We start from the raw sequence: 26,996 nt of genomic DNA, 5'->3' as shown, positions 1-26,996 counted from the left end.
TAATCAAGATCTTAAATGTCCCATTTTGTAATGGCAATTTATCAACCCTCAATTGACAAAAGGCTTATAATTATTGTTAAAACTCCTTTAGTAGATATATTTCTTTGGATATCCATCCAAAGACTACGGCGACGATGACGTGGTAGTGTGGCGATGGCGTCTATTCCTTATAATGAGAAAAGGCTCCATTTCGTTGTCAAACCGGAACTGACATACACACTTTCTACGTTAACAAAAGCTTCCAAAACCCACACGAAAAAAGAAAAAAAAAAACAAACAGGAAGTCGAATGACCTCACGCTGACGCTGCTGCTGCTGCTGCTCGACATCCTGGTACATATCCATACCAATGATATCCTCTTTTTGTTCTCTTCGTTCAGCAACGATGGACACTCAGTGGTTGGATAATTTGTCAAGTAAAGTTTTCCCCATCACATATCCTCCTTATATACCTATCTTAACTCTTTTTTTTGTTTCTGTTCACTTGCCCTATAAGTAACTGAGAATGTGTAATGTGTGTGACAGCAGCTTCCATCAGGCTACATAACAAATATATAGGGTTTCGTTTCTCACTTGAGGTGTGCTGAGGGTTGAACAAAAAGTTGTTTTGTTTGAAATAGCCAGACAGATCAAACTCGTGGGTGGTATAGTTTTAAAAAGCCCTTAAAGGCTTTCATGTGGTTATGTATGACGGTAAACTTCAAATGAAATCAATTCTATAACTACGTGTTTGGATTAGGGTAAGTAGACCATTTATTAAGTTGAATTCGATTTACGTCAAAGTTTTTCAGATTTCCTTATAATTTTGAAATATAGGATTATGTTTACTTGAAAAAATTGTTTTAAATGATTTAAAACCCTGTAATATAAGTATTAAAACGTGAACAACTCAAGTTTTTCTTAAATGGAGCCCGGGTGAGCTATTTAAATTATGGTTAAACCTTAATTATTTCCTACAAAAAATGTAAACAAAATAATGTAAAATTGTAAAATATTCTTAAAAAGATTCGCAAATGCTTATTTTTCTTTTTAAATGGCGCCCGGCTGCAGTACTATTATAAGTATAAATTAGTCCTGAGAGACTTTTACATGATTATATCTGACTTTGAAACCAATTCTATGGAAATTTTACTGCACATAAGAGTGACGACGACGAAGACGTGTTTAAATTGTGGTAAGAGAACTTTTATTAAGTTTAACTCGATTAACGTCAGAGTCAATTCTCTTTTGATTTTATTTTTATTTCAGACTACCTTATAATTCCGTATGTTTTTAGATTAAATTGAATGTATTTACATAAATTGTATAGAATATAAGCTTGACTAATAATAATCGAGACATATGGTAACGTATGTGAAATTTATCTTCACAATCAAAATAGTTACACAATCTCAGTGTTCGGGGTATCGTTATTTATCTTTATGGTTATTGACAGCATAAGCTACATTAATCCTTTCGATATAGAGCTTTTGGAGAAGTATGAAGCAACTGTAAGACACATTTATGTACAATACTTTAACTTAATTCATAAGAGCATCAAATCCAGTTAACTATTTATTAAAAAAAATGTAATCCTTGTGAAACGTGTTCAATTGTATTTTCCTTTATTGCGCTCTTAGCTAGAAAACTTCAAATTAAATGATGATATTCCTTTGAATGGAAAAGTATTTTTTCTTTTTCAATAAAACCACTTCAATAGTTCATACGAAATAACTGAGTTAATTCTGAGGACTTTTTCAGATATAGGTAGGTTGCATCATTAAATGGAAGAAATACATCCAAAGAATTACGGCACGTATAACCTATATTGGTCTAGAAAACTCCCAAGAAATGAGTTCTTGCCATACATATAGCATAGGATAGGTAGATAGATACCAACCTTCTTATCCTGCTTTTAGCCCAGCCACAATAAATTTCCACCTACATGAACATCCTTTCAAAAAAATAAAATAAACGATAGAAATAAATAGCGGCACACAAAAATATATATGAAAAAAGTATTGAAAAGAAGAAGGATTGCATCTAGGCCATGCCATCATCATCATAGAGTCCATCTATATCTACACAAAATTTATACCTATAGAGATATGAACCTGCAACGGGATTTGTGCCAGAAATCGATTTTTTTATAGAACAAGCAGAGCACGAGGAGTGACAAGAAGAGACACAAGAGAATGATACCACATCACACAAAATATATAGGATAGATAGGATAGGCATAGGGCATAGGGATAACAGATATGCGGGCTAGGACTGAGGTTTTGAGAGCTAAAAGTATTGTAATTCCAGAAAACATAGTTTAAAAGAACACTAAGTTAATATAGTCTCTTCTATGGCTATGGCTAGATCTTCATTTTTAGTTTGCATTGACTTGGAGATATTATAAAGACAATTACTTTGAGTGCGTATTTATCTTCTTCCTTTCTTCTTCTTTTTTTAGCATTGTCCGTCATTATTTTGAATGACAGCCTCTTATATTTATGTATACCTTCTTTGTTTCTGTCGTTATGCCTGCGCATACCTAGATAGTGATGTAAACTTATTTTTCAAACTTTTTTATAAGTTGGTTGTTTTATTTTTCACAATAAATAATAAAGATTAATGTGACTTTTGGTATACTTAAATTTTATCAAGAACCAGCCGATTGGAAAGTACTAACAATAAGAAACATGGTTACATAAGTCTATGAGTAAAATATTAATGGTTTTTGGTCTTTGGTTTTGAGAATTTCATTTGAACATAAAACATTAAAATCAATTTTCAGTGAAATACTAAAGATACCCTTTTCCTAGTAAATGCGCATTTATTGTATTGTTAAGTAAAACCCTTTGGGATTTCTTGTGTATAACTGACTTTTATACTCTTGTTCCGCTTTCTGTTCCTGTTAAATTGTTGTAAAAGAAAAAAATTCAAAATAATTCAAATTCTGTATTAGAATTGTTTAAATTCTTTAAAGTAAGAAATCTTTTTAACTTCCATGTGTTAAACAATTTTTTTTTTAAATGGCGCCCGGGAAATTATTTCAATTGGTTAATTAAATTTTAATAGTTAAGTGTTTTCCTAAATAAGTATTCTATTCCTTCCTTATTTAGTACTGAAGTTGCTCTTTATTTTTCGTTTGCGTTCGAAATAACGTACGTTTAAATTTAAATTAATATCACCAGACCAAATAACTTGTTCTTAATCTTGTTTTGCTTTCAAAAATGCTTTTTTAACTAACCGGAATTCAGCCATCTTGAAGACGTTTAGTAGATAGTAGGCTTGGAGTTTAGAGGTTAAATTTTGAATAGAAATAGAAGTGTGTTAACAGTTTCTGAACCTTTGTGAGACTTTTTAGATCCCAATACTTGGGCACCATACAAGGCAATACTCTCTGCAACAGCTTCAAATACCTTGAGCTTTCTGCAATGAGCTATGTCGAGCTGCAGTTTTTTATTCAGTTTTCAGGTTCCTAGGAAAAAAAGCCAAGGTTCTCAAACTTACTGACACAGTCTATATTTTTTCTGTTAAAAGTACATTTTTCATAAAAAGCATTCTGGCCCCCCTGGTTTTTAAAAATCATCACCTTTGACTTCGGAACGTTGACTATTAAGTTCCACAGGAGATAGTAATCGTAAACTTTGTTTACCAAAACTTGTAATGCTTCTGGCGAATACAACATGACCAATATGACTATATCATCTTCGAAAAGCAATGCTTCCACCAGAAAGGGAATCGATGAGATCATATCTAAAAAACGAAAGTATGTTGGGATTCAAAGTGCAACCCTGACTCACTCGCCATACGGTTATGTATCCTTCCAAAAGTAAAACTCCGCTGCCACATTGCAGCCTGGGTGTTGTGTATAACTCCTTAAGAAATCGTCTAAACCTAAGCGACAATTCCAGAACATATAATTTGTTGAACAGAGCATCCCGGTTGATTGAGTCAAAAGCAGCTTAAAAGTCAATTAAGAATGTGTACAATTTTCAACCCTGCCTTTACAAAGACTTTTGAGTATAAAAATACCTATTTTGGAGGATCCTGATCTAAGGACAGCTTGAAACTCTTTAAACAAGATTTGTGTTGCAATCCACGTTATTGAAAATATTATCGCATCCCGGAAATTATTTACTAAAAGGCCACCCACCTTATTAAAAAGCATTACAAGACGTTCTTTGACTTAAACGGTTTGACTAGTTGTATGTATCGTTGCTAATTGAAGACGTTTATTTGAATTGTATTAATTGAAATCACCATTCATAAAATAATACAACATGTCCATTTATGGAAGAAACACAGTCAAATATTTTGAATGGCGCCCAGGTGATATACTTCCAATGCTCAACAGTAATAGTTGATAAGTTGGTATAAACACAGCACAACACCTTTATAAGAGTTTTTAAATTATTGAAATGTGTTAGATTTGTTTGTATTTGAAATGAAAGTGTTAAAAAAGCATGGTTTTCTCTTTAACTGGAGCCCGGGATCAGTTAATTTTTTTTTATAAATGTGGATCCTTATGGTTGATAAAAAATAACTATTGCAAAAGAATATATACAAACTATTTACAATATTAAGACCATAACTATATTCTAGGAAAATAAAAAAAAAAACATTTCCTTTAAATGGCGCCTGGGTGAAATACCTTAATTTTCAATTATAAATGTGTTTAAAATTATTGACAAGCAGAAATAAAAGTATAATTTATCAATTGTGGTCAAAATGTATCCTCAGACGAAAGTTTTGAAAATATATGTTTTTCTGTACAAATGGCGCCCAATGTATTTTCTTAAAATAATGAGTATTTGCGTAATTAATTAAAACATGAAGTCATTTAATAATTGTAAAATTTTAAAACTCTCATGCGTAAGAAAACACAATATACCATTGGTGTGAGAAACTGCTTTTTTGTATTAAATGGCGCCCGGGTGAACTACATACATATTTATTTATTTATACATTAAACCATTTAAAAAGGAAATCCTGTTTCTCTGTGGGTTCTTAAATTGAACTTAATATATTTTTGTTTTTTAATTTAGTTGCTATGAAAATTTTCCTCTGACATCGATATTATTATTTTTATTATGTAACCGTTCTTCTTTTCCAATCAAAACATTTTATCATCATTAATTTTAACTTGTTTCGAAAAGTCCTTGATGTGTATACCCGCCGCCGCACATTTTCAAGGTCAGTTTAATTATTTAAATACGCAATTCATCTGGAAACATGAGTTTTTGTAAAAACATTTTTCTTGTTGCTGCTCCGTTCACTCTTCTGACAATTTTAAGCTTATCCTTATCCTCGCTGTCTGTTGAATTTTATTTAAATTGAAACGAAAAAAAAAATATATAAAAATCAACTAAGATTTCTCTTGTTTTCATTTATAATGAACTCTATGGATTAAATAGTCGTTTTCTTTATTTTCTTTTGAACTTTGTTATAAAACTAATTGGTGATCCCTTAGCAGATTGAATTTTTAATTGGAAATAGCATGAAAAATCAGTTTAACTTGATTTGTTCTCTAAATGAAATAAAAATATTAATGCAGGTTAAAATATAAATGACTTAAAAAAGATTGTAATTCCTTCGTTTGTGCAAACAAAAAACATATATTTTTGAAGTGATATCTTGTGTGATTAATAAATCCTGAGTAAAAAAAAAGGGAACATCAATGATTTCATTTCCAACAGATTAAAAAAAGTCTAGACGGAGAAACAATATCCCAAGAGTTTTTCGTTAAAAAATTGTAGCCAATTTTTTCCTAGAAAATACAAGAAATCCGCTGTTTAAAATATTGAAGCAATTTTATATCTTTAACTGTTTTAGTTCTGAATAAGAATTTTAAATTATGACTAAGTCTTCGACATATATTTCTGTTTGCTATGGCTTAAAAAACAAATAATCTTGCATATAAAATAATTAAAATAATATGAAACCTACTTTGTACAACGACAATATTTCGACCCACATAATGCATAAAGATAAATGACAGACATAAAATTCATAGACAAAACGACATGACACAAGAAAAACACCAAAAGAAGCCCTATAACTATAAAAACAACCCAAACATACACACAAAATAAAACAAAATGACTAACAAGGTGCATTTTTTGTTGCCCTGTCATCTATTTGGAATCAGATGACATCGAACGTCATTCGAGCTTTACCCTCGTCGACGTTTTATTTTCTTCGTATACTCGTATACATTCTTAGACTAGAAATTCGATACCAAAGCTTTTCACTGACATCATTTTGTCAGTGCTCACGAGAAAAAAAAACTCCACTTTTCTCACCCACCTTACACTTTTCACTTAAAGACATATTATATCTTTGAAAAATAGTGTAAAATTCTACAAATGTGTCTTTGTTATGCCGGTAATTGAAGTTTTACTTCCAATTTACACAGATTAGACAGAGATTAGGCAGCCAGTTTAATCTGAGGATTAAGATAAAGATTAAAATTTAAGAATCAATTGCAGTTCAATCTCGATTCAACAATTTGTCTTTTACATAGTTCAACCCCGAACATTAGTTGAAGATGACAGTTCATCGAGTAAAGTTAGAAGTGGAAACTTGTAAACGAATAAGTAAGCATATAAATAATTTACTAAGTTAAAAAGATTATTTTTAACTTCTCAAAGGAAGTTATTGTAATTGGTCCGATTTATCAAATTGAAAATTTTGACATTTCTCGACGTTTCAATGTCCCTAGAATTGAAATAAAAGATTTTTAAAAAGATGTCTGTGCGTGCGTGTATTCGTATGTACATATGTACGTTCGTACGTCTTACGTTCTCGACGTTTTTTTCGTCGTCCATAGCTCAAGAACCAGAAGAGATATCGACTTCAAATAAATTTTGTTATACAGATAAACACGAAAACTTACAAACTTTTAAGCAAGACAAATAGACAGGCGGGATCTGAAGTTATTAGTGTGGGTCGCATCCCAGCTTCTTTTTCTTATTTAAATAACTTTACAATCTGTTAACAACTTCCAAATTCATAAAATCTGTGATTTCAAATTCTTTCAATTTCAAATTCATTATTTTGTAGATATCAGATATGAACGCGTCCAATACTTGTTTAATTGAATTGCCCAAAAGAGTTTTTCTAACCTAACGAGGAAGCGATTCTTTATAACCAAATGCATGCATTTTCGAAAAGTAAGTGCAATAATCTTACGTTCTCCAAAACGATGTAACGATTTGTTCCACTGTTCGGCAGGATAAATCATGAGATTACTAGTGGACATATTGCGACGAAAGCCATTTTGCCAGTTATTAGGAAGCTTTCGTTCTACAAGATATTTCTTAAGCCGAATATTGATCAGCGTTTCCATTACCTTGGAAAGGATTGACTTAAGTGCAATTAGGTAATTGTTAAAGGGTGAGAAAAATTTAACTTTTTTAGGAATAGGCTGGACAAATGCTATTTTAAATCCACTCGTAAGGAGACATGTAGTATTCGACAGATGGAAAAGCTCACGCAATGGTTTTGACACCGTTAAAGAACACCTATTAAGAACAATAGCGGGGATACTATCCGGACCAGCTTATTGCCAAGATCTTTTAAGTACTTTGGCAGCTGTACGAATGTAAAAAAAGATTTGTCCCATAGAATCGTTTAAGCTTTCAAGTAAAGGAGAAATCATGTCATTCATTAGAAGCATTATAATTTCTGCTCGTGCAAATATTAAATGCGTTGAAAATGTCCGTTATATGTGTTTCTAGATTGTTTAAACTAATTCCGTTTTTGTTTAGTAGGGTTGGGTTTTGTATATCCGGAAAATTATATATTTGATCCTAATAATAAAACTATGAGTTTTATTTGGGTTTGATAGATTTTACCCATACTTTAATTTACTTTAATTGGCGCTACAGCGCATTGTGCTCCTGGGCTTCAGTTTACTCGATTTCTAGTTTACTACCTCCAGTTTCGAATACTAAGTTGATTTGCGTCGGCCTCAACTTGATCACTCCACCGGAGATGAGGCCTGTCTCTACTTCTTGTTCCCTCAGGCTTGGCGTTGAATACCTTACGGCTGGAGTTTCGATGTTCATGCGCTCGAGATGCCCTAGCTATCTTAAGCGTTGTACACGCAGTTTTTTGACCACTGTTAAGTCGCTGTACAGCTCCTATAACTCCTGATTAAATCTTCTCCACCAGATGTTACTTTGCCTGTCTACACAAATCGCACCATAGATCGTATGCAAATCCTTCCTTTCGAATATACCAAGAGATCCTTCATCCGCCTGGGAGAGGGTCCATGCTTCTGCACCATACAGCAAAACTAATATGGTTAAAGTTTTGTACAGTGTCTTTGGTACTTCGCGATAGTGTCTTATTTCTCAACTGCTTACTTAGGCCAAAAAAAAAGCGATTGGCAAGGGTAATTCTGCGTTTGATCTCCGCACTGATGTCATTCGCAGATTTAACATCAGTGCCCAGATTAACAAATTCGTTTACCACCTCGAAGTTGTACCTGTCAATTGTCACATTTTGACCAAGTCTAAGGTGTGAATCAACTCTGTGTTAAGGGCCAATAAGTTCGTCAGTAAATGGCTTCAGGCGTTCACATATTACGCTGGACAAGATCTTGTACGCGATGTTTAAAAAGCTAATGCCTCTGTAGTTGGCGCAGAGAAGGCGGTTACCTTTTTTATGGATCGGGCAGATGGTGCTTAAGTTCCACTCATCGGGCATACTTTTTATCCTATTTGGGATAAATTTTGTCATTCTACAAATAATTATGTTTATGAAGGAAAGCTGTTGGCTTTCTCATATTGCCAAATGGTTCTCGTAGAGGTTTTTTCTTTGACAGGGGTTTTTTGTCATCCGAAATTGGCAGATATGAAAGAATGGTTTGATCAGAGGTTATTGAGTATTTTGGATACTGCTTAAAAATTCTGCCCAACGTCCCTTTGGTTAAACATTAATACAAACATCAAAACTCCGTGCCGTAAAGATACAAGAACCTGAGTTCAACCTAACTACGAGTACGTCGGTTCATTCCTAGAAGTCGTTCTTTGAGCATTTAAAATGGATAAAATTTATCCCACAATCTACCAGTGTATAAGTGTTTTGTTGCGTCGTTTTCACCCCACAATTCACACTTTGCAGCTTTGCAAACAAATAATGTCCTGCAAAGTAAAAGTCCAAAGTGTTTCACAAAATTTTCAAAGTGAGAATATTTTTCATTTTCCAATTTTCCACAATTGATTGGAATAGTAGTTATAAGTAAAAGTGTTTCACTTATTAAAAATAAAAATTTGCAATAAATTTGTCGTTATAAAAAGTTGCAAAGTAAATCTTAAATTTTGTTTACAAAGATAAAACAAACAGTTGCATGGTAAAAAAGGGTAATTTATAAAAGCTAAATTTGTTACAATAGACTTAAACACATATGTTCGAAAGGAGTATCGAAATTAAAACGTAGTTTCAATATTAGACAACACGATTTAAATGGTACTTTTCGCTGTCGAAAAAACATTTTCGATATTTAAAATAATTTTATTTTACTACGCTGTGCTGTGGTCAATATTATTAAATTCTTTGTTTTTTAAATAATCTTCAGAACGTTTTTTTTTGGTTAGTTATTTTACAACAGCTTTTCAAAAGAAATTTGTTTTCGTTATAAAGTGTCAAAATCCATCGATGGGTGACTACGTTGTCGATGAATTAAAAAATATTTTTAAAATTAGACATTTTTGGAATCAAGATAATCAAAGCGTTAACCATAAAACTCAAAATTCACGTTCTTTAGAGCAAATTTGTCAAAATATAAAAAATTTCCACTTTTATTTACTTTTTCATTTTCAAAGCTGTTTATATATATTTTGTATGTGTTTTCGATAGCTCTAAAAACAAACTCTTAAATTGAAAACGAAAATTTCTCTTTGAAAAATACTAAAAAGCTTTTCAAAATTCTAAATATCATTTGAAAAGGCCCAATTTTTGACAACAGGTGCACAAGTTTTCTAGTTTAAATTTTGTACAAAAAAGTTTTAAATACTTATTTAGCATGTATTTTTTCAATATTTTTTTTTGTAATTGCAACTTTAATAGAGCATACCCATTTAACAGTTTATGTAAAAAACTTATTTTTGAGAAATGCATCATTATTAGCATTAGATGATTTTGGAGTACCAACATTTTAAACAATCTGTTTATTTTTTTTTAGTACGCTTACTTTTTTTTCTCATTAAGTTGGTTTTAATTAGCCCTTGTTAAGCCGCTTTAAATTTGTTTAAAGCACTTTTACTTTGTTCTAGTGAAGAATTATGCATACACCATTCTGATATTAGTCCTATTTCATGCTCATGGATTTAAATAACTCTTAATGATGGTAAAGTGCACACAACATACCAGTTTCAAGGGTGTAGTATAGTGTTTTCGTAATTATAGAAGGTTATAGGAGGAAGGATTGACGTCAGGAGTAATAAATTTTGTTAGGATACCTAACCTAGCTACATATATTCTCTTTTAGTGTTGGATTATAAATAAGGAATCACAGCCTTACAACATACTTAAGATGTCATTTAAATATAATAGTTTTAGTTTATAGTTAAAGGAAATACTTATAACAAAACAAAACAGCTCTGTCAATAAGCTATCAAAGGATTTCGTTATAAATATAAGATATACAAAAAGTGGGCGGATACTACACCCCTTAAGTGCATACTTTTGTGCTTGAATTTTTTGTGCACACCTCCCAGTCTACTGAATTTAATTATTCTGCAGCACTTGGAAGTTTTTCTAATTTATTTCATGAATTTTATATCTATGTGGGTGGATACAACGCCCCCTAAATCACAAAGAGTCTGGTTTAGAATAGAAGTAAAATTTAAAAGTATATCTTCAAAATAAGTTGGTCTCCAAAAATTTAAACGATATTTAACTTTTCAAAAAAAACTTAATGCTTCAGAATTGTTTGTTGAAAATCGTAAGAGTTTTAGTTTTATCTTATCATTATAAAGCTACTCCATGTGACCATGGGAGAAAACTTAAAGTAAGCCTTAAGAACCTACTTTTTACACACACAAGTCTGTAAATATGAATGGAGTTAAAGTGGCCCAAATTATACAACGGTATTTAAGGACTGATCTGAAGAATGATATATATAAAGTTTCAAGGACGTAAGGATTTTAAAGTTCCCCTTCAAATCTCTTCATTAAGTCTAGAATTCTATTAGCTCTCTTTGAAATGTTGGTAAATATGATCAGTAAAAGTAAAGTTTCTCGAAGTTGGTAGAGTTTAACATGTACTCAAAGCACGTTATGTTTACGTGTAGAACACCTTGTTTTGCCCTTTTCAATATTCAAAATTAAACGATTTGTATTGCCCATAGTCGAAGTAGATAATTTTATAATAATTTGCAGTCAGTTAAAGAATTTAGTGCATTCAAACAAGCATACAAACAAACAAATAAAAGTCTTGAGCTTTAAACTATTAGTATAGATGATTACGTTTTCGGCATCATGTACATTTTGTAGAATATTCAAATTTTTAATGAAAACTATTTCAGCCTCTATGTTGTTACATGATGTTACTAGATAGATTATTTAGCAAAAGCAACAGCTTCTTATCTCACTATTTTCTGTAACTCTGTATAATATTTTGATAAGGGGTTTTTCAAAAAGAAAACTATTTTGTGGCGTAAAAGATATGCGTTTTTTTCCGAATGTCTCTTAGTCTAAGTGTCAAAGTTGTACGGGCTCTAGGAGAAACTCACATATTTTGTTTGATTACTCGATTGTCATTGTTTTAGAAAAAAAGTTACTAAAAAATCGATTATGGAGTTATATTTTATCATGAGTTTTTTTTTTGTAAATTTTAAAATAGATCTTAAAGAAAAGCCTATAAAACTCGAGGCTTTGAACGACCGATGGAAGACAGCTTTTTTTAGACCTAATCTGGATTATTGTTGTGTTGTTTTTAATCTGTATTACACTTATTTCGTAAGAATAGAAAGACTACAGAAAACTTTTATAAGATACGATAGTATTAAGTTGAATTGGACACTTGAGTTAAGAAGAAGGATGTAATTTTCAATAATGGGTTTAAATGATATCTTAAGCAATAACGTTTATTGTTCTTATTTGGTTGAGTCTTCGTATGTTTTTTTGCCTGCGTAATAAGTTTTCTTGCTGTAACTTAAGTACATTAAAATGAGAAAAAGTGTTTTACACGGTCTTGATATTTTTTAAACTCTATTCAAGAGATGGTTTAAAAACAAATGTAAACCATGTTCCGCTATCCAACAGCGGCACATTGGTACCTAAATTAATTTACACTTCCCATATGAAATTATTGTATTGTCCCTTTTGTCGAATTGAAAATGTTCACATTTCTTGACGTTTTAAAGATATGAGTCAAAACGTTTTCTAAAAAAACTGTTCAAAATTTGTAAAAACTGACGTTCGAATCGAATGTTTCAGGAATAAATGAAGGTACTTCAAAATTCTATTCAAAATTTTGTTCTTGGCGTAAGATAATAGTTTTAGAAAGATCCAATCAGTATTTTTGTGTACAAGAAGTGAAATAAAAGCTCTTTAAAAAGTGCTCTTAAATTTTTTAAAACTTCGTAAAAATTTCGATTAAAAATCTCTGGAACAAAAAGAGATATTTAAATAACACTAAAAATTATATAAGTTGTAGCCTTTTACAGATTTTCAATCACTCTTTGATTAATAAACCAAACAAAACCAAATTCATTAAAGATCGAAAAACAAAATAATTATAAAAATCTATACACAAAATATTTTAATCCTTGTTTTTAAATTACCAAAAATCAGTTTAAATATAATTAAAAAATAAAACATAATAAAGACTTAAGGCATACAATTCACAGCTCTAAGAAAGATCTTACCGATATCAGCTATTTAATAGCATCCAAATTTATTAAGGTAGGTTGATATCCTTATTGTTAATTAAGAATGTTCAAGCGTTTCCAAGGACAATCCGGAATTTAAAGAACATTTAATGATTCTTATCTAAGAATTTCTTACTTCGAAGAAAAGATAATACATTTGTAGGCTGTAGGGTTACAACAAACAAAAAAAATTAATTGGCTGTTCATTTAAGCCTTATCACACGAACTTTTATGTAAGGTATACCTACGTATAGCCTTTTTCACTTTAGAAAAGTTCTATTTTGTTTTTGTTGTCAATTTGTATGCTGCTAGAATATTAACTGATTTAATTCACAAATTGTATTTTCCCCACACAAAACACTCATACTTAATTATGTTGCAGCTCTAAGAATCCTAAATGGAACTCGAACTTGAATGAATTAACATTCCGTAATTTTTCGTTTGATTTTGTTTGTTGAATAAATTCAAAGGATTCAAATGCAAAGCTAATTCAATCAATGATGAAACAATTTTCTCACTAAAAAAATAAAAACTACGAAAACACGTCCTTATTTTTAACAAGAGAGCGAGTCTACAAAATCAGTCAACACACTTTGGATCCTTGATACACGAGTACGAGTCCCAATCCCAACTAAGTTTCCTTTGGCTGCGTTGCTTTATCGTGTCGTCGTTTTTTCGTCGTCCTTGTTGGATCTGGATGTTGGCATAGTCAAATTCAAAATAGCCTCAGAGGAAAATTCAATAAAAATAAATTTCCCCAATCAAAATGAATGTGTGCACAAATTTTCCATATAACTTTTTTCTTTTTTTGTAACGTTCTCTTTTTTATTGAATATCCTTGCTACTGTGCTGCTAGTCCTGATGATATGTACCTTTGTAAGCAAGAAAAAAGAGTCCTACTAAAGTATGTCGCATTGTAATGCGAGTTACCGTTGCTTTTGCCAATTTTTCATTCAGAATTTTTCCTTATTCTCTTCCAGACAAATAGTCACCACCAAAGTTGACATAGAAATTGAATTATCCTTCTTTCATGCACTCCCATAAGCCTACATTAGGAAGGCATAGTTAATGCCTGCCATCAGCGCCAGCGTATTATTTGGAGAAAATAAGAATGAGAGAGAGATTGCGAGAATATAAAGAAGAAAGGGAGAAACATAAAATTATAATAAATAATCAATTCCGAGGATTCTTGTAAACGAAAACGAGCATGAAAAAAAGGTCAATAAAGGACGATGCAAGGAGTAAAAAACTCGGATGGTAGGTCTAATTTTTTGATTCTTTTTCTTTGAAACTTCTATGCCAGTAGTGAAAAAGCTCAAACGAAAAGAGAGAGAAACACGGAAAAAGCAAAAAAGAGAGGGAGAACAAAAGAGAGAAACACTTGACAGAACGAAAGCTTTTAGGAACAAAATAAGGACTTTTTTTTTAGTTTAATGAAAAAGAAAAATACCATAAAAAAGGATGTGATAATTTCTGCACGGGGAGGAAGGAGAGTTTCGTAATTCGGCTAAACTAGAAGAAGAATATGATGATGAAGATGCTCTATATGAGAAAAAAAAAACGTTTTTAATAAATTATTAATGTCTTTTGTGTTGTTGACTTTTTTCTGTCTTTTTCTTCTTCTCTGAGTGTGTTCTTTAATTTTGTATGAAATCATCAGACCTTAGATATTCTCAAAGATAAAAAGGATAGACAAAAGAAAAGGAAGGAAAAAATTTAAATGGAGCCAAGACGTGTGTCGCTTCTATTTTTGAACATTTTCCAAGAATTACACAATCTTTTGAAGAAAAAACACGTAGAACACGAAGAAGAATAAGTAAATGAAAATGAAGATGCTGCCAAACCACAAGGAAAATTTAGTTGTTCTTATTCCCTTAAAACTGGTTTTGTGGACCATTTAGGGTTCTATATTTTTTGATTAATGCATTGAAGTTTTTAATGGGTTCTTGCAGATGATGTTTTTCGGTGAACTTTTTTGTTCAAGATTCAAAGTTAAGGTGATGTTTAGGTATCTGACTAAGTTTTTCAAATCGATATTTTAGCAATAAATATGTGATTTATTGTGAGGTATAAGAAGAGCAAGATAAAGGAAGGAGAAGAGAATTGGAAATTAAAATATAGTACAATTTTAAAATATGGTATTTCCTTTCCCTTAATCCAATAATTTACTGTATGAATTCAAAATTTGACCTTATTTTGTGTTCGAAAAAGAATTATCAAGGCAATTTGGTTATGCAAATAAATCAAATTAATTTTGGTCATAATTTTTACCATTATTCCAAAGCTATTTCGAAGGATTATGTTTTCAGAAAGAAATAAGGTTACCGAAAAAAAAATGAAAATTAAGTGGTACAATTTTTTAACAGAATCTGTCTTTCTTTTCACCAGTGACATTTCCTTAAACAATTTAGTTGAAAATTCTTTATTGAATAAATCTTCGTTCTTCTTCTACTGCTTTTTTCAGACATAACGAAAATAATATGACTTCATGACAAACTTTGTGGTGCTACTGAAGTGTTTTGCAATAAGAGGTTTAATTTTAAATAGTAATCTATTTGGGGAGATGTTACTTATCAAGCTATCATCTTTTGACACTTAACAAGTAAAATCACAAGTATTATGACTATAAACAAATAAGAAACAAAACAGTCGGAATTTTAGATAAAACAAACTTCTGACGGTGTTGATTGATATGTAAAACAATTGGCTACCTATCCCTTGAGATTTAGCACTGAATTCTTACTTGCGTCATATTGGAACAGTTTGTCATTCGTTCAAAATAAGGACCTCCAGCATTTAAATCAAACAAGACATTACGATGGTAAAGAAGTCAAAAAAGTGGGTCGGCCGTTCGTCCCTCTGTCAGTCTGTCTCAGCCCCTACAGTCTAACTGTAGGGTTTAAAGCAGATACGCATTAGGTGTTTTTTCAATTTTTTTTTTAAATAAAAATAAACATCGAAAATGCGAATTTTCTCAAAAACGAACCGATAACTTTGTATTAAATTTTCTCTAAATTATTTGTACTGAATTTTAGCTTCTTTCAATATTAATATGTATATTTTTGTATTGCTACTGAAGGGTACCCCATATAACCGTAATTTTTCTCAGAAACCCAAGAATTGATTTCAATACACTTTTTGTATGCACAAAATCTCATATTGTCTAAATAATATTTTATGATCAAAATGTAAATGTTTTTGTTTTGGATTGAGAACAAATTATTATTTTTCTTGTTTTCAAAATTCTATATCTCGAAAACGGGTCAATATTTCTTTTTAACAAAATTTAAATATACAATGTATATTAATATATTCTTAATGACTGTATACCAACAATATTTGCATAGAATAACTGATTAGCATACAAAATTAGTTAAAAAAAATCAAACGATTTAAAAAAAAATTTAAGACTTAAGGTTTGTTTCAGAAATCAAAGAACATACAAAATTTTTGAAGACAACTTTGGTTTCCAAGTATGTAATTTTATTTTTAAATCTTAATATTGTTTGAAAAATTTGTATGAAAGTTTCTATACATTTTTTCGTTTTTTTTATTTTTCAAAAACTTGTTTTGCAAATATAAAAATATTTTAAAACAGTATCTTTTTGAACAAGTTCATGTAATCCAGTCGTTAGATTTATTCTTTTGGGGTCTTGTGAAAAGATTTCTGCAAATGATCTATAATCGATTTAAGGCCCTTAGATGGAATTATTGAAATTATAGATTTCTGGCATATATTTTTACTGCAACATTTGATATAAACATTTAATTTGTATTCAGTCTTAGTTGTTCTGACTTAAGACACTGACCTTATGGAAAATACTATTTGGGTGCTATTAAAGGGATTTCTTATAATTAACCCGCCAATGGTGACCAACTGGTCACCGTGTGTGCGAAAAAATGCGAATACATTGCTTCTCCTTTATTTTTTTTTGTTGACTTTGATTTTGTGTATTGTGGTAAAAGAGCTTCTGTTGATTTAATAACATGATTTTATTGTCAAGGTGTATATATTAACACGTTTCGAAAAATCTTCAATTGAAATACCCGGTCCGTGAGACCGGCGGCGGCCGGCGTCACCATTGATCAAAGTCAAATTTGCGTCACCAATGGGGGGTTAAGGAGTTGGAATTGTAAGAATTTCAAAAAATTCAGTATCATGTTAAGAGCCTATGTTTTCTATCACTTTTCAGCACTGAAGTATTTTTAAAATTGTTTAAAAATTTGTACAAGTAAATGTCAAAAATTATCTTAACACTATTTTTTTAAATGTGCTTGCGAAACTTTACTAAAAATATGATTTTCTTATTCAAAATCTTATAATCATTTACATTATACCATGAAAGAACCATTGCGTAAACAAAATATAGAAAACTAGCGGCCCGTCCCGGCTTCGCATAGATAGACATAAATAGGTACAGATATTTAAGTTATAAGAATGCTAATTAAAACGACCATGAATCACATAATTAGAAAAAAATTGTATGCTTATCTTAAAGCCTTCCTGTACACTACGTTGGCTGTGGTATTGGAAGGTGGCAACAAAACGTATCGATTTTCAGGGTATCCTACTCGAGAAAGTGCCACGTACATTTGCTCGTGGGAAAAGCACTCTTTCCTTAAGTCGATACCAACTATGGAATAAGTTTATCCCTGGGACAACCATTATTTGAACGGCCGGTACAGAAGTACATCTGAATCAGTGTTTAAGATATTAGAGTTGTACCTATTTATGTCTACCCGTGCATAGCTGGGACCGGCCGCTAGTACTTAATATAGCCTATGTTACTCATTGATAATGTAAGTTTCTAATGAAAAATGATGTTAAAATCGGTCCAGTACTTTTTGAGTTTATTCGTTACATACAAAAATACAAATCTTTCCTCTTTATAATATTAGTGTAGATAAGTTGTTATCAACTGAAATTTGGTACATTATGTAAGGTATGAATTTTATTACTAGATCGTGAAATATTGTTTAATACAAAAGTACTCTCACAGCATCTCCAACTATTTGCGATAAACTTTGAAAATAATTTCAACGTTTTGTCCAAGCATCATATTTTTAATAACATCCTTAATTGCTTTAAGATATGCACAAAAGTCGTAAAATGTCTTGGAAGTATTGCTGAAATTTTGTATTTCCTTTGATGTCAAAATAACTTGTATTTAGATATTTTTACTTTAAGATAATTGAAAGGTCCATGTTTTTCAAATTTCCTTTTTACAACGTTTTAATCAAAAACTTATAATACAAATTTTTTTATCAAAAATTCAAGACAGCTTTTTTAAGCCATTATAGATTTGTACTTAGAAAAAAAACGAAATCCTTCGTTTGAAGGACTTCAAAATGTAATGTATCATTTGAATGGGCTAAATGATAGAAGTTTTAATGAAATGATAGAATTTTTAATGATAATTGAGAATGTTCTAGTCATCTATTAATAAATGGAAAATGTATAAATATCAGGCTTGTATAAGAATGGAATCTTTTGGGAATGCAATCAAAATTTACTTCAAGTGATTGAAATTAATTGAATGAATTCAAATGATTGGAGACATAATAATTGCAGTGTTTTTAATGTCAAATGATTGCTGATTGAAATATTTTAAGTAGGTGAATTTAATGAAACAAATTTTTATAAATTTTAAGTCATAAAAGACTGAATTCTCTTGCAAGCCTGATAAATATAAATAGTAATTTTTAAAAGTCAAAATTTTAGTGTGTTAAAACTATCAATTGATAGTTAACACTAGTCGCAATAGGGATCCCTTATTATTTGCGGCTTTGGGTTTGAATTATTGGATTCTAGATTTTATTTGTTTAATCAAGACCATTGTATTCAAAATGAATTCCTTAATTTAATTCCAACAACTCCTAATTGATGAACTCACAGATATTTGCTTCAACATTCAAAAGAAAATTTCCTAATATGAGTTAATTTATCTAATTAATCAACACATTTAATAAAATGCGTTCCATGATAAATATGTAAGGAAATATTTTTGCAATAATGCTGTCAATTGAATTGGGCGTACACAAATCCAAAGAGTCTTATGTAAGCTTCGTAACACTTGGTTCATAAGTCCTTAAATCCTTAACACTAACATATGGCCCATAAAACTTGTTCTCATCATTCATAAAATAAATTATATTTTTGTTAAGAATCTATTTTCATTCAGAAATGTTTCTTGTCTAGCCACTTAAATAAAAGCTTTGTTTTTGTTCTATTAAAGTTGATGTTGTTTAGTTTTGTTTATGTCAATTCAATTAGTTCTAACAATTATTACAACCCAGGGGATCTTAAAATTGGTCTAATTAGAAACGTAAACTAACTAACTACTATAATAATATAACACTTTGTTTTATTAGATATACAATATGGAGGTACTATAGATATTGGATATTATTAATGATGATTAAAGTTGCGATATATTTTATACAATGATACGACGACGTAGAATTTCATGACCTCCCCCATCAACAAATAGTCACCAATATGTATACTATAAAAATGATTTACAAAACAACCCCTATAGAATACGAAGGACAAAAACAACAACAATAACGCAATGTGTGACTTTATACCTATGAAAAGTTTTTTTTACATAGAAGGATATTCAAACTAAAAATAAAATAAAATACAAAAAAATCAACACCACCCGTGACCGACAACCACCCCCACCCCGTCCCTTTTTGGTCATAAAATAAAAATCAACCATTAAGAAGAACGTGACATTTTGCGTTGGCTTTTATTTTATTGTGCATAACTTATATAAACACTATATTTATATTTATATCTATACTATACTAAGTCACAATCACAAGCTGTTTTTAAGTGTTTTTTTTTTTAAGTTTATAGCTGCCTTTTTGTTGTTATTGTTTTTTCATTTCTTGATTTTTAAATCTTTCGCACACGACTTTGTTAAGAAGATGCTAAGATGACGGTTTTGTTTTTGCTTCAGTTTTGATTTTTTTTTTTAAAGTAGTTTAATTTTTTTTTAACTAACATACATATTTTTAGAGACAGGATGATTGACAAGGATATTTTTATACGTAATCTTAAACTTGGATACCATCAGGAGTGATGTCACGGTGGAGTAAGTTCATCTTTTTTTTTTATGTTTTAAAGTTTTTTTCGTATAAGTTTGTTTAAGAAGAAGCAGGGTTTTAGATACAGAAGAAGATGAAAATGTAGTTACAAAATTCAGTGATATATATTCATAAAGTATATGTTCTATTTCATGAAGTTTTTTTTGGAATAAAGTAAAGACTCAATTTCGTAGTATAAGGGCGTTTTTTAGACCTGTGGTTTTCAAGGAGAAAAATAAATTAATATGTATTGAAAAAGAATTTAGCTGTTTTTAAAAAAGAAGTGTCTGTCTCTATGTTTTAAAAAAGATGTCAGGTAAAAGGCAACCAATAAATTTCAGACGAGAGCACTAATTTTCAACAGCAATTGGGGCTGTAGGTCAGCTGAATATTCTTTTCCAAGATGTCAATTGTCCCGAATTTAACTGCGTACACAAATTCACACTATCCCACAAAAACGGTCCAACAGTGTTAAACCAATCGATCTTTGAAACCAAGCCATGACGACGTGTGATAATACGCTCCCCAAAAGTTTCCTTCAACAAATTGATTGTTTCGATGCTTCTCGCAAATCGAAATATTTTGTTGGTAATAAATTGGCACAATTTGCAAACGTTGATCAAGAGTAAGTCTGTTAATTATGAAATGACAGCTTTCAAAAAGACTAACTCCGAAAAAAGTAATGATATATTGAACAATACACATGTAAAACAAAAACTCCAGTTACATTTAAAACATTAAGCAAAAAAATAAAAAAAAAGTAAAATATTAGAGAAATGCTAAAATGCTTTTGAAAAAGCATGGTCTGAAGACCATTATGGCTGAATCACAAACACGCTTCAGCTTCGGCTTCACCTGATATTTACGAGTCCAGACTTCTCGTTTCGCTTGACAATCGTAAGGAAAAGAACGTAATGTAAAGTAATGTGACTTTAAATGGAAGATCTAGTTCAATTATCTGAACATTTGTCTGACAGCTCAACAGCTTTAAAAAAATGTCAACAACCTATATATTTGGTCTTTGGAGGGATAAAATAATAGAAATGTCATTCAAAGCATGCCCACCGTAACGCAGACCAAGCCGAAGCTGAAGCGTGTTTGTTATTCAGCCATTAAGATCTTTACCTTTGTGCATTTACATTTTTATATGAACATTTTTTGTTTTTATTTTATTTATATGATTTTAAAAATGCCAGTTTTCATCTAAAAAAATCTGATTTTTATAAACTTCAATTAGTTCTATGACAGATTGTATTGTAATCGGAAACTTTTACGAATCCCGAAAAAAAATATTTTTAAAGCTATAATTAAATTTCCACTACGATCGTAGTTGGTGAGAATTTATTACGGAATTTGTAAAAGTCTCAATTTTTGTTTTCAGTGTTGCAAAGCGGCACTTTTAAGGATTACAAAAAAATTGTATTTCAGAAGAAAAGAAAACTGTTTTAAGAATTTATTTTTGTAAACCATTATAGTCACTTTTACGGAACACATTAAAAAGTTAAAGGATTTTTAAAATAAATAAGTACAGAATTAAGAAGAATCTACTCAGTCAAAAAATTTTTAAGTTTCTTACTGACAACCTTCGAAATTGTATGTACTCAATTTTTAGAATTCTTGTATTTTTGGAATAAAAAAAATTAAGTTTTTGTTAGTCATATTTTATAGTTTCATAAGAAGATTGGCAAACGTGTTGATTTTGATCAAAATCAATTCATAAATACCAACAATATATTTCATACAAAGAAATAGCTTAGGTTGAAAATCTAGTTTTGTTAAATAGATTTTTAGTCGAAAACAAATTTTTTTCCAAATTTAGTAGTATTTTTTAAATTTTTACAAATTGAATGAATGGAATTAATTTAAGAGATATTCAAAACCGAACATCAATTTTTTCCAAATTTGACCACTATTTTTTGTAGATTTTATTTTCTTATGAAAAAACTGACTGTTGGATTTCTATAAAAAAAAACTAATAAATATCGAAAACAATATTTTCTGTGAAACAAGAAAAGTTTGAAGACAATATTTTTAAAAGCTATTTGAGTCGAAGGTTAATTTTTACCAAGTTTTAGTATTGTTTTTTTGTTAGGTTTTTACCTTTTGTAAAAAAATTGTCAATTCGATTTTTATCAAAATTTTACTAAATGTTTACGACAATATTTTTTAAAAGATAAAAGGAGGTTAAAGCCAATATCGCAAAGTTTTAAAAAGATATATGATTCGAAAATCAATTTTTTCCAACTTTCAACAAACTGTCAATTCGATTTTTCTTAAAAATTTTTTAGAATGTTGAAAACAATATTTAAATTAAGATAGAAGTAGTTTGAAGCAATAATCTCAAATTTTCAAAAATATATTTGAATCGAAATTCAAGTTTTACCAACTTTAAGTAATGTTTTTTTTTTTAGGATTTTATTTTTTTTAAGAAAACTGTCAATTCGATTTTTCCTAAAATTTTACTAGATGTTAAAATCGTATTTGTGGTTGCACAAAATTGGTTTGGAGATGTAATCATTTTGTATTCGTAAAATTTTCGGGGCTGATAAATTTTTTTCAAGTTTTTTTTTTTTAGTTGGATTTTTTCAAAAAATATACTCAATTGGTATCACGTTACAATATATTATATAAAATTTAGTTCAAGTTTCTTGCACTCTTGCTTCGTAAGATATTTAGGGTTAACCAAATTTTCACCTTTTTTTTAAACTGCTATGGTTAAAAAACCGTTCACGTAATTTTCTTGTGACCCCTTTCTGTCTTATTATCTGCATAACAAAATTTATTTGATGTCGATATCTCTTCTGGTTCTTGAGCTATGGAGAACGAAACAAACGGACGTACGAACGTACGTACACACGCACGCACAGACATCTTTCTAAAAATCTTTTATTTCGACTCTAGGGCTTTTGAAACGGCAAGAAATGTCAAAATTTTCAATTTGACAAATCGGACGCATTACAATTACTTATTATATGAAGTTAAAAATGTATTTCAAACCTTATTCAATCTTTGTTCGTTTTGAGATTATTGATTTATGATAATTATATTTGTATTCTTTCTTTTAAATTAAAATGTATACAATTAAAAAATAAAACTGTTCAAAGAGTGAATCTTAAAAGTTAATTTCTCTTCGAAAATGGTATTTTCAAAATGAAGTAAGATCATCTTATGTGGTAAGACATCCTTCACAAGCATCACCTCATGGACCAAGCCGAAGACATCTATTTCTATAATTTCTGTGGTCTAAGTTAAGGGTTCTTAAGTCGGCTTAAGTGGTTTTAAACCTCTTGCCGATAAACCTTTTCGAACAAGAAAATTATGCCTTTTTGTAAAATAGCTAAATTTTAATTCAAGGGCTTTTGACGTATGTATCAATTTATTTTATTTATTAGATAATAGTCAGTCCCGTACGTCAACATAAGATATTTTACCACAAAACTTTGCCTTCATTTACTTTTCTTATATTGACTTAAGATGTTTTACAATATTTTGTAAATGAAAAAACCGTATTATTTGTTTTGGTAATAGCACTAAAGTCAACAAAAAAAAATTAAAGTGTATTAAATACTCTGCTTATCAAAATTTAATTTTAATATTTAAATAAGTTTATATAAAAAAGTAAAACTACTGAAAACTGTATTTTTACATCCTTCTTGTTTTGTTTTAAACAAATATTTGCTAATCAGTTAAAAACCAGCTTTCTCAAAAACTATGGAAATAGAGCTTTTACCATTTGAACAGAGATTTGGTCAAAATATCACTTTTTAAATATAAATTTTTTAAAATGCTTTTTGGCTTTTTCACTCTCCAGAGTTAGACTGAATATCATAACTTAATATTGAGTCATAGATCTGACAATAGATGTTTAAAATAATAAAAAAGTATGATGGTCACAAAAGTCAACAATGCAGCTTTTTCAAAACACCAACCAAATTTTCTCTACCCTCGATACAGTAAACATGATTTTTTTTAAATAATTTCAAATCCATCATTATACCTACCAAGGTCTTCCATTTGTAAGATTCAGGAATTAAAGTATTTAAATTACATGAGTCTTTTAGACTTGAAAAATTAGATCATTTTTCAATGTTTATGCAAATATTTTATATAACTTTAAGCTATTATTTTAATGCCAATGCGTAGTTCTGTAAATTTAAACACTTCGATTCATAAACGTCAATTTGACATTAATTTCATTTCATCTAAATTAAAAAACTTCGATGAGTACAACAATTTTGAAGGCTAGTAAAAATCAGAAACTCAAATCAATAAATATTGAAACTGTAGTAAACTCTTTAAATTCCTTAGGTCTTCAAAAAATTAATTTTGCAGAAAAAGAACGTGATATTTTCTCCCCAGTTATTTGACAAAAAAAACCATGAAGTCCTCGTTAAGTAAATTCTTACTCGCTTCAAATATAATACTTAAGCATGACTTGACTGTAATTGAACTTGATTATAGTCATAGTTATAAATTAAGCATCATCAGTGATTTTATATACATTTGTATGTACTATAAAAAATCTATCAATAAACTATGTAACTATTTACGTTTTTTTTAAATAATCCGAAACTATAATCGATTTACATATGTACCTTAGTATATAATGTACCTATCAATACTATATGTATCATGGCTAAAAAGAAAACTATTACGATATGTGCACATACATTAAAAAAATATATACATATAGGTATGCATGTACCTATAATGTATATTATATACTTCTATTTGAAGTGACACTATTCCTATATCGTGTGTCAAAATTACAATTACAATTTGACACATGCTTTGGGTGTGCATATAAAATTTATATATAAGACTGATAAAAAAATACTCTTTCTCCGGAAGTTACTAGTGTATTTCGAAAAAATATATCTCCTTGAAAGCGAAAAACTCTAATTTTTTGTTTGATTTATCTCAAAACCTTTTTCAAAATTCAAAACTAGGAAAATCTCGAAAAACAAATTTTAATTTAAAATTAAGCAAAACAAGTGAAAAATCGTTCAACCAATCGAAGTAAGGTTAGGTTTCTGCGATAAAAAGCTTCTTTTTCAATCAACCTCCCTCAATCTCCCTCTATTCTCCAATACCCCCTTTGCTACCATCCCTTTTTAGTAGGATAGAAGCAAGGCAAACAAAAAAAAAAGAAGAAAACTAAAGCACTATCTCCTCCACAATTTTCCATTCCTACTTTTTATGTTTTGCATTCTTCTATCATACATTTTTCTTCTTATTCCTTGCATCATTTTCAATCTCTTTCGAAATAAAAAATTTGTCTTCTTTTCTTCGTGTCACTTTTTTCTTCTTCTTCTTCTTTTATCATGTCACGATAAAAGTACATCAAAGGTTATGGGGGTAGGGATTAAAAAAACGGCTCTATTCTTTTTTCCCTTCAAGGAACTCAAAAATCAATTCGTCTTTAAATTTTCGAAAAAAAAACATATTTTCCAAAAAACCATCATCATTGAAAAGATTACCAGAAGTTTTAAGGATTTCGTTTGTACCCATACATTCATAGTTTCCTTGAACTAGATTAGGGAACATCCTGCAAAAATTACAAAAACAAATTCTGCTGCTTTTCACAGGGAAAAGTCCTTTTTTTCGCTTACCTAATATAAAAACACGAACTGAAGTGGAATTCTCGAGGATCCGTGATGTTTTGTCTTGCTGAATTTTTTCTCGTTTTTAATTTTGTTAAGTCTCGATATTTTAGAAATCCTTTTATTTTAGTTTTTAATTTTTATATTTAATTAAAATGTATCTGCAAAAATGTATTATCCTTCGACGTCACGGGGCGGTTTGGGTTTCAGTTATTTTCTCGTCGGACCGACATTTTGGTAGAGCTTTTTCTTTCTGTAAGAATTTGATTTTTTCGAATCTTATTTTTCGTTTTCCATCGGAATTTTCTTCAAAACTAAATTTAACACCAATTTATTTTTTCGATTATTTAAGAATATAAGAAAAATGGGAATAATTTTCCAACGATTTTCTTATAACAAAAACGTAATATAAGAAGAATATAAATCAATATAATTATGTATAGATAGGTCCTTTCGTCGTTGGGAGGATTGAATGAAAAAAAGAATATATATTTTCTCGATATCAAAACACCACTCTTTGCTGCAGCAGTATAAAATAGCAGAACAGCAAATAAAAAAAAAGAAAAATGGAATTAAACGTAAGAACTCACTTTTCAGGGATGAAAAAACTATATTTTCCGATATTCAAAGGAACCAAAAGAAACGAATTTCGAAATATTAGGAAATTTTATCCATTTTTATTTAACAGCATAAAATCACTTGAAATTAATTAAATATGTTTTATATTTTCTTTCTTTATTTTTCTTTATACAAGAAGGTATAAGTTTTTAACTTAACGCAAGGCAGAACAACACACGCAGAGATGAAAGAATTCACTCGCGTTTTGGTCACAAAACCAAAGGCGAATCTGTGAAGTTTTTCCTGAAAATCGATTTCGAAATATGATGGGAAAAAGTTCATTTTGGTATACGAGTATGTGAATGAGTAAGCTTGAAATTAGGAATTTTTTTTTTCTTGGGGGTGGGTGGTATTTGAAGAAGAGGGTGGTTTTATTTGTTGTTTTAAGTTGAGTTGACGCATGAACTCTAAGAAAGCTTAAAAAAAGGAAGCTTTTCAATGGAGGACTTATGCATACTTAGGTTTTTAACTTCACAGTGTACATAGTGGTTTGTGGATGTGTAGGAATTTTACACCACTATTTTGGTGAAGGTTGTTGTTTTGTTGTTGTGTTGTTGTTGTGTTTTAGGGGGTTGTAAGCATAAATATCTGGGCTGTATGTATATGGGGGAGACTATCTATCAATAAATAAAATGACAACTGTAACGAACGACAATGTGATAAGGACTTTTTGTCAATGACTTTAAGGGCTTTTGCGAAAATTGCGTGAGTGTTTGGTTTGCTGGGAAGCTTTTGCTGGACTTTGAAATATAGAACATTAGCTTTTCTTGTAAGATTTTGAAACGGTTTCGGGATTTTTCGTTCATAAGTTTTAAAAATTCAAAAACA

The 26,996-nt window shown here is 30.0% G+C and overlaps 1 protein-coding gene across 4 annotated transcripts in view; it reads right to left on the bottom strand.

Annotated features, from left to right (window-relative positions):
• LOC129952763 (synaptotagmin 1) overlaps nucleotides 1-26,385 on the bottom strand; it is a 57,779-nt gene extending 31,394 nt beyond the window's left edge. The window contains exons 1-2 of one of the 4 annotated variants that reach the window (XM_056065578.1): nucleotides 26,141-26,385; nucleotides 25,560-25,803 (exon numbers count right to left, since the gene is read on the bottom strand). The gene's annotated coding sequence lies outside the window, so the exon portion shown is untranslated. The remainder of the gene's footprint in view (nucleotides 1-25,559; nucleotides 25,804-26,140) is intronic. The other 3 variants (XM_056065574.1, XM_056065577.1, XM_056065576.1) reach the window with 3 other exon arrangements.
• Between the last annotated feature and the right edge of the window lie 611 nt (nucleotides 26,386-26,996).

This window comes from Eupeodes corollae, chromosome 3 (assembly GCF_945859685.1).
Source record: "Eupeodes corollae chromosome 3, idEupCoro1.1, whole genome shotgun sequence".
NCBI classification, from domain to species: domain Eukaryota; kingdom Metazoa; phylum Arthropoda; class Insecta; order Diptera; family Syrphidae; genus Eupeodes; species Eupeodes corollae.
Note: the sequence above shows the minus strand (reverse complement) of the source record. Positions and strands in the feature narration are given on the sequence as shown.